The following is a 9915-nucleotide window of genomic DNA, read 5'->3' as shown; positions in this document are numbered from 1 at the left end:
TGTCAGTTAATCTTTTCTCCTTTTGTTCAGCAATATTTTGCTTTCAGGCAGTTGCCCTTCTTTTTCTTCATCTTCGTTTCTTTCTTCTTCTGGTTCCTGCCTCGTTCATTTGTGGGAAATATATCTGAGATGATGAAGAACTGATGATGACGATTGTACCATTCTGACCAGCATTTGTTTTGTACTCAAAACGTGGAGTCAGGTTTCCGGGTGCTGCGCAGGTAGGTGAATGTGTTTGGTCCCTTTATTTACACGGACTTTTGACAGTTATCCATCTATCATGTTTTTCTTTCCTCGCTGTACCCTATCTCACTCCATCCTTAGGCGGGAAGAAAAGATGGTGATGATGATGATGATGATGATGATGATGATGATGATGATGATGATGATGGCGCTTGCAATGTACATGCTTTTCCTTCTATACCTTTTCTAAAGAATGATGTGAACCCTCGCAATCAATTTTTGCCATGTCCTTGTGATGTTTCCACCGGTTTTAGCCTTCATGTCTCTGGTTATATATTCCCACCCTATTTTCCTAACTTAGTTCCTGTGATGATCAAATTGACCTTAAGCCAAGAGCTAAAATTACAATTAATTAGTTCTGGAAGAGTTCATATGGGAGCAATTTAAGGGAGAGTAGGAAGCAGTTACCATTATTATATCAGGTGAATCCAAGTTCAACGGAGATCATGGTAATTTGATCACTCTTAACGATCTTACTGCATTAACATTATATCCAGTAAGAAGCCTTTTGACTCACCAAAAACGAGTACGTTTTGCGTTGTATATACAAAAGAAGGAAAGTTTATCGTCTAAATTTGCTGGACCTTCGTTTCCATAGTGAGCTGCAAAAATATAAAATATTCACATACTCCCAGTACTTTCTGCTGGGAGAATGTTCTTTATTCCTACAGTAACAGATGTGTATGTTAACCATCATAATATAGTCTATATGTAGCCAGGGGATGAGCCTCTGAATGTCCAAGTGGATCAAAAGTTAGGCATGGCAGAGAATTGTGAAAGGAGAGAGAGTGTGGCCTGAGATGATTATATTTAACCAAGCGAATTAGACTGATCAAAGCCTTGGTTAAAGAGTGTAGTTCAAATATATGGTTATATTTAAACTCCGAAGTGAATAAGGTTATCAGTCTGGTGTAGACATTTACATCCAAATGCAATAAACCTACATGGCAAATATCAAAAAACAATTTAGGGGTGACGTTGGCGGTCCATTCAGCTCCTTTGAGGAGTCGAGGAGGCTAAAGAGAGAAGGAGATACCACAAGATGAAAGAGATGTCAGGGGCTGGTGTGGTGTGGTGGTGGCCTCTTGAGATAGCTGGTGTGTGGCGTCCCCCTGGTATTTATTTCCACTGATGTCCTTGATTCTCCCTCAGGTCTGACTAATGTGCCTCCCTGCCACCCATCACCTGACAGACGCTGTTGTGGTTTTTGTCTCCTTGTTGCATCACACGTGGGTAAACATATAAGAACACGACTCCACCGGGCTTAATGCAAGTTTTCATATAAGATATTTGCGAATTTAGACACCTTTCCCAAGGATACTGAATACACCCACTGTTGAATCGATCAGAGCTGGGAATTAAAAAAAAAAAAAAAAAAAATCCATCGGTTACCAGAAGGCATTACCTGCACAAAAACCATGACACACAACAAATTAAAGTTTGAATTAGATATCTGATACAGTCTTTGAACCAACAGACTAACATTCTTGAAGAACTATCAGTAATTAGATACAGAGCAACAGTCATAATTGATTTATCTGACTCACTTTAAATAACACCTCAAGAATAGCTATGGGAGGCACTAATACAACAAATTCTTTTTGCCGACGTCAGGAAACAAGTATTTCTAATCAAGTTCCATAGGTTCACATGCGCGTCATCTCAGCATCGCTCTTTTGCATTACTGTAGAATGCAAAAAAATGAACACCACCCAGCAATACACGGAGTGTTTCAGTAATGTCGTTCCTCCATCGAACACAGCATTTCACAAACAAATTCTTAAGCACACCGCCACTCCAGTCATCCCAAACGTCCAGCCAAATAGAGCCTGTCATTAGCTACCAACAACTATACACCCCTCAGAAAGTACTCGGCATGGGTGCACCAGGTTAAACTGTAATAAGGCCATCGCCTTTGCTTGCTGCTGTATCAGCACAAAATGCAACTCACTCTACGGTAGTTTGTTTACTTAAATCTAAAGGTAAAAATCCTTTTACTTACGCTAATAGTAGGCTGCAGGCAGTTTGAAGGTCTAATTTGATAAGTGATCAAGAAAATTCATTCCTATCTCAAGCTAAGACTGATTTTCATGCTACCATGGAACAGTAACCATACTGTGAGTGGTATGGTCCCACCAGATTCAAATTGACTATAACAAATAACTAAACCTAGACTGCAATGCAACCCCTCACAACATAACACAATTACTTTTTACACCACGCTCTTTCTACAGCAGCTATCCTTCCACACAACCTTGAAGTAAGATTTTTGGAAACGACTGGCTGTTAAGCAATGGGTTGTAACAACAACAGCAACAACAACAAAAGCAAGCAGCCGTAACATAACATTTTAAGCAAGCTTGAATAAAACTATTAATAAAGAAGGCAAAACTATATAGGTACACAAAATTTCACATAATATTTATGCTTTGATTTTGTGTCCAGTCGTGGTCAGTAATTTCCTTGCACTTATAGGGTTCCGAATGAAGGAAGGAACCAATAACTGAAACTCAAAATAACTTTAGTTTGCAGAACTCGACATAATTTGCTTGATCTGAGCCTTTATACAAATGACAATTTAATAAGACTGTGCTGTAATTAAATTTGAAAGTCCCCCTAGTTCTGAAATATATTATTGGGCCACACTTCTCTTTTACCGAGATTGTTACATGACCCCAGGAAAAATAACTTCGCTTTCTATCCATAATATAGGTTGTTATTTATAGCGCGTTTGCTGTCCACTATGACCTCAAGGATGATGTTACTGAGCTAGACAATGATGTACTCGGGTCAGGGTCGGATTATCCCTGCCGTAGCCTGGTAGGGAACGCAGACGGTTGGCCTGCAACATACAGATATCTTTTTTCCGTTATTTGCAGTGAAATTTTGGCATGACCTATAATGGCATTTTTTGATGGCCTGATGTGTGATGGCCCTTATTTGGACGCCCAAAGCGTATATTTATTCCGCTCTGGAAGTCTGGATGGCCTGGTAAGCAGTTGCCTATTTTACCTATCCCTGGTAATCCGGTGCTGACTCTGGTGCACAGCGGCGTTGAGCGATGGGAGGTGGCCTGTGTGAAGACTGAGTAAAGGATGAGTGGATGTATCTTTCACTTCATTGAATCACCTGATGGTAGTTTTTCTTTTGATGATTTCCTGTTTGTTCCAACTTCTGCATTTTGCTACTTCTATGATGAGGAGAGGGCGATGATGATGATGATTGTGACGATGATGTTGAGGTATTACGGCCGTAGTGTTAAACTGTGGGAAGGCTTTCGCCTTGACCAATCTGTATCTTTTGGTAGTCTTAACGCACGAAATGGAGAGCGTTCCCCGGTGAGCAGGAAAGGATTACTCCAGCGTTGTACTGGAATCCACGGGGAGTCTCCTAGCACCCCTTCGCATGCCCCTTCGTCATATTATAGCAGCTTTGTGCAAAGAAAACTATGTAGGATTTAAAGGACCCTATGGTGTGTGTAATGGGAATTTTAATTTAATGATAAAAACATCGTGTAAAGAAAAAAATAAGCGTTTAATATTTTTATCGTTTTAAAAGACTTCACCATTTCTCTGGAGATGGTTAATTTTCGGCGAGACGAAAATAAAGATACTGTATCCACTTCCATTTTATTTCTCAATATTTCTACCAAGCTGTTTATCAGATATTGTGCATGATACCTTTATAACAGGTTTGATTAGTACGTGAAATAATTCCTACAGTAAAGAATGGCCGAGTACTACCTAAACAGACGACTGGTGCACAGCCAGTTAGTTTGAATTACGAAGTCTCATGTTTCCGTTCGAAGTGCTTTTACAACCCCGCACTATTTTGTTTTGGCTTGGCAATATATTTTTCTGGTGTATTTTGGTGTGATTCGAACGAATTTGGCTTTTATTTTCGGTGTTCCTTATTGATGTTCAAATTAACCCCCCCATCCCGTGTCTTGGGGGGTGGGATTTCGGGGTTCTGGGTGGGAAGAATGGCAAAAACAAGCATTTGGGGCAGAAAAATAGTCAAAAGCGCTATTACCAACCAAGACGTATTCGTAGCGTTATTACTGACCGCATGAACTCCTCTGAAGCTATGTCTGACACCGAATTTTTCCTGCGGTACAGGTTCTCCAAATCCTGTATGCATACTCCTGTACGGAGTATTTAAGAACAAATGCCAGTCTTCAGTAACAGAAGAGGTAAGAATTGCAGACATTAATAGTTTATACTCTGCGTGAATTTAGAAACTGTGATATGTATTATTTTTATTTTAAGATTTTGAATTTTAAAATTAATCAGTGCTACCAACTCTTTGCCGCGCCTACCCACACGAAGTGGTGCGCTCTCCTGCTTTCAAGATTACCATTTAGGTTGACGGTGTGAGCTTCCACCATAGTTTCAAGACTATGGGCGTTAGTCCCGCTCAGCCCTTTTCTAATAATGGTAACGGGTTATTACAATATGATAATGGTGAACTTAGACGGGGCGAATAAAGTCCGTAAGTAATGATAAAAGATATTTTAATAAATGAAGAAGCACAGATTTATATATAAAGACAGTCTATCGAACAAACGAGTAAAGCAACTACAGACTTCAGTGAAAATAACCTGCGGTAGTTTATGGTGCAGGTAACATGTTTCAAAACTTGAAAGGTTTACTGGAAGACCAAAATTATGTGTTGACGTTGACGCTGAATTATAACTATTCTGAACTAGATCGGACTCCTTTTCCCCGCCCTCTTCTCTTCCTTTTATGTTACCTTTTCTCCTCCTATCCTACTAAACATCCTCCCTTAAACCGTATTGAAAACAGAGATCGTATGGTGGTGATGAAGATGAACATAATTTTGACTACATTCGCCTTCATTCCCATCTTTCTGTCTCCCTACGTCTTTTATCTTTTCCCCCGTTTTTTTCTCCTTTTTCCTTCCTTCTGTAGCAGAGTTATCTTTTTTTTGTTCTCCAACGGAGTTTATTGACAATTTTTTTTCGTTTACTCTTCTCTAACACTTCCTTCATCATCATTATTTTCAAGACATAACTCCCAAACACCGTAGGTATAGCGTCCAAGATCTAGATACCAGTAATGACAAAAACACCCTCTTGATCTGCTTACTCGTTTTCCTGATTTTTCATTCAGTGTCTTGCTGGTCCTTCTTCCTCTCCACCACCCTTTCTTCTCCACTTAGTTTCTTTTTATTCGCAAGAGTTCCGTATATTCCTGGGCAGCAAGACGCAATAACAATATAAAGTTTGTTTGTCCGATTTCATAATATATGAATTCTTGGCTTCTTCCTTCTCCTGAAAAAAAAAGGGGGGGGGGGGCAGTTCATTCCACCAATATCTTCGTCCTCAATACCCATTTCTTAACTGCCTAACAATTACATTCTCAGAGGATACTTTTATGTAATCCTTCCTTCCACCTACACCACTAATCCTACAACAACTAGCCACTTCCATAGGGTATACTGATCTATCATCATCCAACTGCACACCAAAACATTGTCATTCGTTTGCTTACAACAACCATTTTGCTTTTTATCTCACCTGACGTGTTTTCATGGGAGATATGTCAAATGAACCTTCACTCCACTTAAAGCAGTTATTCAGCAGAGAGTATGCCTTTTTTGTCCCAGCCCCAACACCCACGAAATTTCCAGCCAATTTCGCCTATGTCAATTTTCACCACCCCAAGACGATTATTTTACCTCTCTCTCAAGTTATCTTGCCGTGACTCAGGTCTTGCAGTAAAAGTCTCTCTCTCTCTCTCTCTCTCTCTCTCTCTCTCTCTCTCTCTCTCTCTCTCTCTCTCTCTCTCTCTCTCATTTTTTTTCAGTTCCAGGTAAGTTGCTTACTGTCTCTTGCTTCCATTTTCCCTTGAGCTAAGCATTTCTTTCTCCTCCTTGTATCAGTGCTATCTACTCCCACTCCTTTGTTTATCCTATTCTTCTATCTTCTATTCCTCTTCCCGTTATCCATTTTTCCTCTTCTTTTATGCACTTCCAAGCAATATCGTCAGTAAGTGCCTGTCTATACCCCGTAGGTATTCTGCACCAACAGTCAATTTATGGGATATGAATATAAAGTACCTGTAGGTGAAAGTATAGGATAAAATAACTCTTGTTTTCTCTCTCTTTGCTTAGAGGAGCCTGTGTGCGGAGTCCCTCGCACATGAGAGCTGTACTCAACATAGGGTAGAATAAAACAACTATATAAGGAGGAACGAAGTCAGATTACCACTGATAAACACTTGGAAGCAGATTTTATAAGTGAGGTATTGTGATCTTACTATTTTAAGCCACGAGATAATAAAACCTCAAGGATATTAAGAGAAAAGAAAGGACTGGGGTTTATGTTGTTTAATATTAAAGGATGCTCCTGCGACAGATTTTGGCGATAATTCCTGATGAATTCAAGACAAAATAATTTTTACGCCACTTAGAAACATAAGCGAAGTCAGGAACGGGGTGTGCCTTAACCTTGTCGTGTGTTTGCTTAAATAACTGTTGTTTAGGACGCTGAGAGGTGTGAATGCAGAAGTGAGGGATGGAATGTGCTGTATATTCTGATTATATATACGATTATAGTTCCCCACGTTCACTTCTTTTTGAAGGGGAGGTAACTTTCCAGACTTCCAGCCTTTGGTTCTTTCTACTTTCCACCTGATGTATTGTCATCACTGGGATCAGCATCAAGAGGTGGCGTAGAGATTACGTTTCTTAGCTAGAACTCAGAAAGTATTCACTATAGAGTCAAGAAATTCCACATAGTTATGAGTCTTTTATTGTGAAGTGGTGCCTTTTGATAGGTAGAATGCTGTGTTTTAGTAGTATTTTTTTTTTTATTATTATTAATTAAACAATCTCAGAGATTTCAATGCAACTTGTGCAATGGATCTGAAGGGCCAAATGAATTTTTACCCTCCACCTGACGAAGTAAGAGGAGGGTGTTGATCTCACTGGGATCAACAACAATAGGTGGCGTAGAGATTTCATTTCTAGGCCAGAACACAGGAAGTATTCACTACAGTCATGAACTTTTTTATGTGTCTTATAGTGGAATTATGCCTTTTGACAGGTAGAATGCGGTCTCTCTAGTAGTTTTCTTTATTTAATCACAAAAGATAAACCTGAGAGATTTCAGTGCGAAATGTGCAATGAATCTGAAGTGTGAAATGCATTTTTCTATTGACATGACACCTAGCAGGCAGACGATATACATGATAAGTAATTATTTGAATATCAGAGTATGCATGAAGTTTCATGACTATATCTGTTATCTACCCCACCACGTGCCTGTTATTTTTAGCCCTATGGGTCACCCCAGTGTCAACCATTTTTTGACTTTTTTTTTTTTTGGCTAAAATCATATATTTTGATGTGGAAACAAAGATTTTCGCCATTAAAGTGCTCACCAAGGCTCAGAAACAGGTTTTATTGAGTCCTGCATACTCATGTACAGGTTTAGCCGCTTTCTCACGATCATCACTTACGTGAGAAAGCCGTTTTCTATGTAAGGTACACTCAGGTATTTATGCTGGGAAGGTATAGCAATGTTCAGTACACTTTTCTGATTACTTATTACTTCAGCATCTAGCACAATTTGCGTGTCTTTCTCACTGAGCATGCATTATCTTACACATACTTGAAGATAGGTACAACCTGACTTCATTATGTACAGTCCTGGTACAACTTGATTTCACTATATAGTCATTACACTTACAAGAAAATATTTACAACTTGCACTTACATGAAAATATTTACAAATTGCCTTCACTATATACAGCACTGGATGAGGCACACAGGCAGAGTGAGGCAGAGTGAGTGTGAGGGGGGGAGCGAGTGAGTGTATGGCCTTGACAGCCTGGGGGATGGTAGAGGAACAGTTACCTTACATCCCTGTCACGCGAATCTTGAAAAATGCAGTCACACTGGCACTGGCCGCGGAATTATGTCAGACCATTTTAAAATGGCACTGGCACTTGGTGGGATTATCATAAAAATGGCTGCAAAAATGAAAGAGGCATGAGTCATAAGTTAATTACATCTGCTCATAACTTCATTATTACCAAGGATAAACTACCGAAATTTCAAAATTTTAATGTCTCTGTGTTACACAGAGGGAGGAGGGGAGGGGGGAGCTGAGGGCTGTTCTGTGCTTGGTTAGGTGTGCAGGGAGGTGGGGGGTATGTGCTTTGTCAGATGGAAGGTTGCAACAGCATAGCAGTGCCTATGTTTTTATCAGCAGTAGGAAATAATAAGTGGCTTTCCACTGGACTAATGGGAGCATCGTGGTGAAATTAGGATAGGGTCTGTAAATACCCTCATGGATTAGTACAGCTTTCGAAATATGTCATTATTTAATAATGGCATACTTAAATTTCAAGTGTTAGCCTAGTTAATATTGCTTATTGAAATTAATTTGGAAACAGACTTCCATCATTTCCTAAGTCTGTATTTTTCAAACAACCTAAAAAGCTAAACCCACATACAACTATGACTGGCAAATATAAGGCTTAGAAGCAAAAGACACAGCTCATATGATATGCAACATAATTTGAAATTGATTAAAGACTGATGAAAATACAAAAGAACGATATCTTACCATACGTTTAGGCTTGTCCTGTAATTCCATGCAACTGAAATTGCAGGTTCATTTCAAATCTAAGTCTGTTAATGGGCAAATTACTTATATATAATTACTAAAGAAAGGAAAAACGTATAGTATTTCAAATCTGTTCGTCCTGTGTTTCGAATTATCTATTACAGCAATAACGTTACATTTTACCCGTTAACACTTTCGTCAACTTGAAAGTATCCAACCAGCACTTTGCACGCAGATACGCATGCAAACCAAGAAATATTCACCAGAAATCAGGAATTATGTCTAGCACCCTGAAATTTGCTGTCATAATAGCCTGACTGAAATCCCAGTTTGGTGATCCTGTTTTCATTCATGGGAAAATTCGAAGATGTAACTAAAGAACGACTAGAAGAAAAAGTGGTATAAACATTCTTACGCACTCTTTCAACATATACTTGTCATAATTATTTTAGTTTATGGAATATCACTTTCTTTTTTCTTTTACCTTATTCTACAAAGTCTCCACTGATCCAAATATTTCGGGGTGAAAACTTGATTGAAATAGAAACTATAGGCTCCCCCAGAGGAGGAATCACACCAGCCATGAGCCAATACATATCTAGAGCGGCGTGGAATATGACCTTGACCTTGACCTGCTTTCATCAATTTCGAACTCATTGGAGATTTTAATCCCTACTAAACACCTGTTAAGTTTTGTTATACTATCTTGAGCGTCTGTGAAGTTATGGTGGTAAAAGACATGCAGACCTTGACCAACATTCACCAATTTCTGTTTCAATGGCCCCGTGCTCGCCACTCAGATTTATTTCAAAGCTCTGAGGTGACATATAATGGAGGTTTATTCCAGAGAGAACTTCTATAGCTGTGATCTGTTAGATGGTTAGTCCTTTACTGACTCACAGCGAGTAGCGGGCGTGGGAACCTTAGCTTAAGTCAGCAGTTTAGAGAAGTGTGATGATTTCATCAATGGTACTGGTTACATATATATATATATATATATATATATATATATATATATATATATATATGTGTGTGTGTGTGTGTGTGTGTGTGTGTGTGTGTGTGTGAGTAAAAGA

The sequence above is a fragment of the Coenobita brevimanus genome, chromosome 2 (genome assembly GCF_032717465.1).
Source record: "Coenobita brevimanus isolate Jiangsu-jjx chromosome 2, ASM3271746v2, whole genome shotgun sequence".
Lineage (NCBI taxonomy): Eukaryota > Metazoa > Arthropoda > Malacostraca > Decapoda > Coenobitidae > Coenobita > Coenobita brevimanus.
This window is presented reverse-complemented; position numbering follows the sequence as displayed.